The sequence below is a fragment of the Elephantulus edwardii genome, unplaced genomic scaffold, assembly GCF_000299155.1.
Source record: "Elephantulus edwardii isolate Elephantulus edwardi_28Jun2011 unplaced genomic scaffold, EleEdw1.0 scaffold00146, whole genome shotgun sequence".
Classification (NCBI taxonomy): domain Eukaryota; kingdom Metazoa; phylum Chordata; class Mammalia; order Macroscelidea; family Macroscelididae; genus Elephantulus; species Elephantulus edwardii.
Window position 1 is genome coordinate 8,386,890 of NW_006399896.1, and position 8,036 is coordinate 8,394,925.

Sequence of the window (8,036 nt, forward strand, 5' to 3'; positions counted from 1 at the left end):
GACGGCACACTAATTGCCTTATTTCAACAAACAACATTGCCCTGAATTTGCTCACCAAGTTGTGCCAAGAAATCTGGATGACAACCACCTGACCAATTGACTGGAAGGGATCTATTTTTTTCCATTCCAAGGAAAGGTGATCCGACAGAGTGCGGAAATTATCACACAATATCATTAATAACATATGCAAGCAAGATGCTGATGAAAAATTATCCAAAAATGACTGGAACAACACATCAACAGAGAACTGCCAAAAGTGCGGGCTGCATTTAAAAGAGGCTGTGGTACTAGGGATATAGTAGCTAATGTTAGAGAGATCTTGGCTGAAAAGAGAGAGTATCAGACTTGACTATGCAAAAGCCTTTGTGTGGATCACAACTAACTGTAGCTAACTTAGGGAGTATGTTGTTTTGTTGTTATGTGCCATCAGGTTGCTTGAAACTCATAGCAACCCTATGTACAATAGTCCTAAAACCTGCCTTATCCTGTGCCAACTTTACTGTCTCTGACACACCTACCCTTATTACCCCAGTCACTGAATCAATTCATCTCATTGATGGTCTTCCTCTCTTTCTCTGTCCCTCCACCCTTCTAAGCATGATGTTCCTCTCTAAGGATTGGTTCCTCCTTGTAACATGGCCAAACACCTAGTTTCACTCTCTCTAGGATGAACCTGTTCTCCTGGAAGTCCACGGTATATTCAACACTCTTCTCCAGCACCACACCTCAAAGACAACAATTCTCTTTCTATCATCCCTAGTTATTGTCCAGCTCTCAGATGCATAGCAAGCAAGTGAGAAGACTATGGCCTGGATCAGGTGCACCTTAGTCTCTAAACTGACATCGTTGCTCTTCAATACTCTGGATAGGTCTCTGACTGCAGACTTTCCCAATGCAATTCATCTTTATATTTCCTGGATGCTGATACCAAGAGTGTTGATTGTGGAACCAAACAAACTAAAGCTGTTAACAATCCAAATTTTCACCATCTATCATCATCACCAATTGGCCCAGTGGTGAGAATCTTTGTTTTATTGATGTTGAGCTTCAATCCATATTGAAGGCTGCAGTCCTTGACCTTCTGTGGCAAAAGCTTCAGGTTCTCCTCAGATCCAGCAAGCAGGGTTGTGTCATCTGCATAGCGCAGGTTCTTGATGAGTCTCCAATCCTGATTCCACATTCCTCTTCATAGAGCTCAGCCTCCCAGATGATCTGTTCTGCATATAGATTGAAGAGGTATGGAGACAGGATACATCCAGTGTTTCCTTGCTTTGTTTTTTGATGCCTGCCTCCTGGTCCAAGTACAGGTTTCACTTAAGTACAATCAAATGTTTTGGGAATCCCATTCTTCTCAGAGCCAGCCACAGTTTGTTGAGATCCACACAGTCAAATGCTTTTCCATAGTCAATGAAGCATAGATAGACATTCCTCAGGTACTCAGTGCTTTCAGCCAAGATCCATCTGACATTAGCTAGAATATCCCTAGTACCACGACTGCACTTCTGACAGTTCTCTGTTGATGTTCCAGTTGGTTTTGGATACTTTTCAGCGGAATCATGCTTGTATGTGTTATTAATGATATTGTTCAATAATTTCAAACAATATTGGGTCACCTTTCCTTTGAATGTGAATAAATCTAGATCTCTTGCAGACAGTTGGCCAGGCGGTTGTCCTCTAGATTTCTTGGCATAACTTAGTGACTGCATTCCAGGCTGCACTGTTGAAATATGTCAATCGATATGACGTCAGCTTCTGGAACATTATTTTTTACCAATTCTTTCAGAGCAACTTGAACTTTCTCCTTCATCACCACAGGCTCTTGCTCATACATTATTTTTACGAAATTCATCAGTGTCAGCCAATTCCTTTTGGAACAGTGACTAAGTGTACTCCTTCCATCTTCTCTTCATGCTTCCTGGATCATTCAATATTCTGCCCAAAGCACCCTTAACTATTGTAACTTGGGGCTTGAATTTGTAGGTGCTGCTAAATCAAAGATGGTGTCTCTCTAGATGTTCAAATTCATCAGCGGCTTCTCAGGAGAAAGATGAACAATCTTCTCTCAGTTTCAGAAAACCCTCTGGAGGGTCAGGCTGTGAGTCAGTTCTAATCCCATGGCTATGGATTTTAAGACTCAGAGAAAGGACTTTTAGTTTTGTTCATTTTTCTCTGCTGTTCTATTTTTGTTTTATATGTCTTTTATTTCCAGCCAGATAATTATTTCCATTTTTGTTTTCTGTGACTTTAGACTGGTACAGGAGGAGATTATCCCTCCTTCTCCAGTAGAGCATCTGGTTGATTCGAACGGCACACCTCTGGGATTGCAGTGCAGCTTCTTGCCCCTAGGACACCAGAGCTCCCTTTGTTTGATTTATATTTAATAGTCATTTAAATGTTGGGTAATCTCCATACTGAAATTACACGCTGGAAAACTGGAACAGTATAAAATACAATTTAATGACAATAGCACAAATTATAAACAATGTGACTCCTAGAGAAATTTTATGATTGCTACTTGGGTAGAAACATGTGAATAGGGTGTTTTAGTCTATCCACAAGGATTGGCCAGTCTCACCACTAAAGTAAAAAGATTCAGGTGCAGAATCTGCATGGTTCAAAATCTGGAAAGGAGTGTGTCAGGGATGTGTCCTGTCTCTATACCCATTCAATTTATACATAGAACAGATCATTCATGATGCTGAGTTTTATGAGGAGGAACGTGGCATCAGGATTAGAGGAAGACTCATCAACAACCTATGATATGCAGATGATACAACCTTGCTTGCTGAAACTGAGGAGGACCTGAAGTGCTTGCTGCAAAAGGTCAAGGACTGTGGTTTTCAATGTGGATTGAAGCTCAACATCAAGAAGACAAAGATTCTCATCACTGGGCCAATTGGTAGCACCATGATGAATAAATAGAGAAGAGATTAAGGTAGTTAACAATTACAGCTTGCTCAGCTCCACAATCAACACTCTTGGCATCAGCAGGCATGAAATTAAAGACAAATTGTACTGGGAAAAACCTGCTGTCAGAGACCTCTCCAGAGTCTTGAGAAGCAAGTCTGGAGACTAAGGTGCTCCTGATCCAGGCCACAGTTTTCACAATTGCTACATATCAGAGAGCTGGACAATGACTAAGGATGAAAGAAGAAGAACTGATGCCTTTTAGTTCTGGTGCAGGAGGAGAGTCTTGGAGGAGAGTTGTTTGCCAAGAAAACAAATAGGTTTTTCTTAATGAAGGTGAAACCAAGTTTCTCCTTGGAGGCTAGGATTTTTAAGCTCTGTCTCACATACTTGGGGCATGTGGCCAGGAGAGACTGGTCCTTGGAGAATGACATCATATTCAGAAGGGTGAAGGGAACAGTGCAGGAGAGGAAGATGCCAGATGAGATGGATTGGTATAGTAACTGGGGCAATGTGGGTAGATGTGTTGGAGCAAGACTAGTCAGGACAGGGCAGGATTCAGAGCTGTTGTACATAGTGTTGCTATGGATCACAGGGGACTTGATGGCATATAACAACAACAGGTGCATAATTTGGAAATCTTACCACCAGCAAAACAGCAGTAGGGGAAGAAAACCAGAGACATGACATGAGATAGAGCTGATCTTAGGACTGCTTCTTCATGGAACCAGAGCTAAGAGCCTTTGCACAAGTTTATTGGAGGACTTAGAGGGAGAGCCATAATTGGCAGGACTTAACCTTTGTAACACTGGCCTAAAGCTGCAAGACTGAAGGCTGAGGGGCTTGGGCCTTTCAGTAGCTGTCCTGATTGAGAGATTGTATTCTGATACCAACCTGTAATATAGCCTTTTGACTTTCATAATATGTTTTTGTGTGTGTGTGTGTGTGTGTGTGACTGTTTTCCATGGTCTCTGCAATCACTTGCTATGTATCAGAGACAGGACAATGACTAAGGATGATAGGAGAATTGATGGCTGTGAGCTGTGATATTGGAGAAGAGTATTGATTATACCATGGACTGCTAGGAGGAAAAAACTGGTTCGTCCGGGAGAGGGTGAAGCCAGGCTGCTCCTTGGAGGCAAGGATTCTCAAGCTTCGTCTGACATACTTTGGACATATTTCAAGGAGGGACCAGTCCCTGGAGAGGGACATCATGCTTGGGAGGGTGCAGGGACAGCACTGGAGAGGAAGACCCTTTATAAGGTGGATTGATTCAGTGACTTGGGTAATGGGGGTACGTGTGTCACAGAAAGTGAGATTGGCAGAGGATAGAGCAGGGTTTAGGGCTGTTGTACATAGGGTCACTATGAATCGCAGGCAACAACAACAAGAAGATGGTTTCCAGTCTACTCATAAGTCTATCCATAATCATTGTAGAGTCATTACCCAGAAACTTTGAGCATGTTGCTAGCATGTTGCTATTCCTTGGAGAAAGACATGATGCTGGGAAGAGTGGAGGGTCGGTGAAGGAGAGAAGACCCTTAAGCAGATGCGTTGACATGGTGACTGCTGCAGTGGATTCTTGTGTGTCAGGCAATGTGAAGATGATGCAGGATAGAACAGGGTTCAGATTTTTTATTCATAGGGGTGGTTTGAGTTGTACTGGCCTCATCGGCGTCTAACAACAACTATATATATATTACGTGCCATCAAGTACAACTCATATTGACCAACTACATGTATCTCTCTCTCCATCATTGCAAGCATGATGTCCTTTTCCAAGGACTGGTCCCTCCTGGCAACATGTTTAAGTGAGATGGAGCTTCAAAATCATTGCCTTCAAGAAGCAACCCGGTTTCACCCTCTCCAGGAAAGAATTTTTTGTTCTCTTGGCAGTCCATAGTACATTCAATACTCCTCTCCAGCACACTAATACAAAGGCATCTGTGTTTCCTCTCCCCCTGTCATCCTTATTCATTGGCCAGCTCTCAGATGCACAGCAAGCAGTGGAGATCACAACCTAGATCAGTCACACCTTAGTCTCTAGACAGGTATCATTGCCCTTAGCACGGTAAAGAGATCCTCAACAGCCCAATGCAACTTGTCTTTTGATTTCCTGGTTAACAATCTCAATCTTTTCTCCATCTATCATGATATTGAAGAAGGTACAACTAGAGTGCTGCTTGGAGAAAAGGATGGTGAAACTTTGTCTCACATACTTTGGGCATGTTGCTAGAAGTTATTGATAGGAAAAGGACATCATGCTTGGGAAGGTGGAGAGAGGTGAAGGCGAGAAAAACTCTCAACCAGGTGGACTGACACAGTAACTGCAGCAATGGGCTGCAGCGTGTCAGAGACTGTGAGGCTGGCCCAGAATAGGACATATTTCAGATTTACTGTCATGGGGTCACTGTGAGTCATATTCGACTCCATGGTACCTAACAACATCATGATGCTGCATATTGGCCTGGTGGTGAGGATATTTTGATGTTGACATGCAATCCATAATGAAGACTGCAGTCCTTGGCCTTCTGCAGCACACACGAGTCCTCTTCCATTTCAGTGAACAAGGTTGCGTCTTTAGCATAACACAGGTTGTTGTTGAGTCTTCCTCAAATCCTGTTGCCACATTCTTCTTCATAAAGTCCAGCTTCCCAAATGATCTATTCTACATATTGATTGAAAAGATACAGTGTCAGGATGCATCCTTGATACACTCATTTCCTGATCTTGAACCATGCAGCATTCCCTTGCTGTTTGGAAAATAGCTTCCTGGTCTAGGTATACGTTTGCTTAAGTGTTCTGGGATTCCCATTCTTATCAATGTTCACCACAATTTGTTGTTGTGATCCACATAGTCAAATGTATTTTCACAGTCAATAAAACAAAAATAGACATCCTTATGGTACTCTTGTTGTCCACAAAGATCCATTTGACATCATTAGGGAGGAAAAAAAACCCCAAACCACCAGACACAAAACCAAACACCAAACATTTACTATCATCTTGATATCAGGCTAAATGTTTAGTAATTTTTTATATTTGAAGCCAGAGGAGTAGGGATAGTTGAATTTTTGTTATGTCCTATAAATTGGAATAGACTCATAGGTGACCCACCAATGGGTTTTCAGAGGAGATTGTCATCTTTCTCCTGCAGAGAAGCCGGTGGACTTGAACAGGTTGCCATTGGGTTGGCAGTGTGACTTCCTACCAGTAGGCCAACAGCACTCCCTTGAGGAGTTAAATAGTAGATCCAAATATAAACTAGATTACCCAAGCCAGTCCTAGATGTAAACATAGTATAAGAGAGTAGAAGCTCTTTGGACACACAGACATGAAAATGGAGGTAGAGATCGGAGAGATGCAACTAGACGTCAAGGAGCATGAAGGACTGTGGACAGTCACCAGAGGCTGGAAGAGAGAAAGGTACAGGTTTTCCCCTATAGCCTCCAGAGAAAGCATGTCCCTGCTGCCATCTCGATTTTATCTCAATGAAAATGACTTCTGGTTTCTGGTTTCCAGAACTGAGGCAATTAATTTGTTATTTTAAGGGAAGTTGGTGATGGTAAGTTGTTATAGCAGCTACAGACACGAACACACATGGATAGAAATAAAGCAGAAATTTTAAAAAACTAGGTAGAAATTTTAAAAATTAGTAAATTCTGATTCACATACTAAACCGTATTTGCTTTACAACTGTCAAGGCAGCTCCTCCTCTAAGACTAGCTTCTCTTTCAAAATGCACTATTTTACATTTGTCCATGTTGTTTTTATGTGCTGCTGAGTCACCTGTGACTAATTGTTGTTAAGTGCTGTTGAGTCGTAGGCGACTCATAGGGACCCTCGAATGAAAGTCCTCAACACTTGTGTGACTTTCATCCTTTCTCCCGGTTCATAGGGTTTCCGGAGGCAAGCTATTACAGAAGTGGATGCTGCTCCTGCTTCCAAGCTTGTTTTAACTGGGGAGGACCACCACTGTCCACCAAGGGTAACTGTTATTGCATTTGACACATCAGTGACCCTAAATACAACAGCTCTGAAACCTGTCCTATCCTGAGCCAGTCTCATTGACTTCGACATACCTACCCAAAGAAATTTATTTTTGGCTTTCTGTAGCTACTTGTTCAGCGCATACTCTTGTAAAAAATACAGGAATTGTACAGTATGTATAACTGACTCATACTGGCATACTGATTCACCTAGCAACATGCTCTTATACATATGTGCTGTTGAGCTGACTACGACCTGTAGTGATTCTATGAACAATGGTTCTAAACCTTGTCCTGTATCCTGAGCCAACCTCACTGTCTTAATACACCTGACCCCATTGTCACAGTCACTGCGTCAATCCATCTCATGCAGGGTCTTCCTCTTCTGCTCTGCCCTCTACTCTTCCAAGCATGATGTCCTTCTCCAAGGACTAATGACAGATGTCGTTGCTGTTGGTATGTGCCATCGAGTCGCTTGCGATTCATAGCGACCCTATGTGCAACAGCCCTAAACTCTGCTCTGTCTTGTGCCAATCGCACTGTCTCTGACACACCCATCCAGATTATCCCAGTCACTGAATCAATCCACCTCACAGGGGGCCTTCTCCTTCTGTGCTTGTCCCTCCACCCTACCGAGCATGATGTCCCTCTCCAAAGACCGGTCCCTCCTTAAAACATGTCCAAAGTATGTTAGACAGAGCCTCAGAATCCTTGCCTCCAAGGAGCAGCCCGGTTTGACCCTTTTCAGGATGAATCTGTTTGTTTTCCTTGCAGTCCATGGTACCCTCAATACCTCCAGCACCACAGCTGAAAGGCATCAATGCTCCTATCCTCCTTAGTCTTTGTCCAACTCTCTGATGCGTAACAAGTGATAGTATCAGACGCACGTTGGTCTCTAAAGAGACACCATTGCTCTTGAGTACTTTAGAGAGGTCCCTAACAGCAGACTTTCCCACGGCAATACGTTTTCTAATTTCCTGGCTGCTGGTGTCGAGAGTGTTGACTGTGGAGCCAAGCAAACTGAAGCTGTGAACAATCTCAATCTATCTCTTCACCATCCATCCTGATGCTGCCAATTGGCCCAGTGGTGAGAATCTGTCTTCTTGACATTGAGCCTCAATCCATATTGGAGGCTGCAGT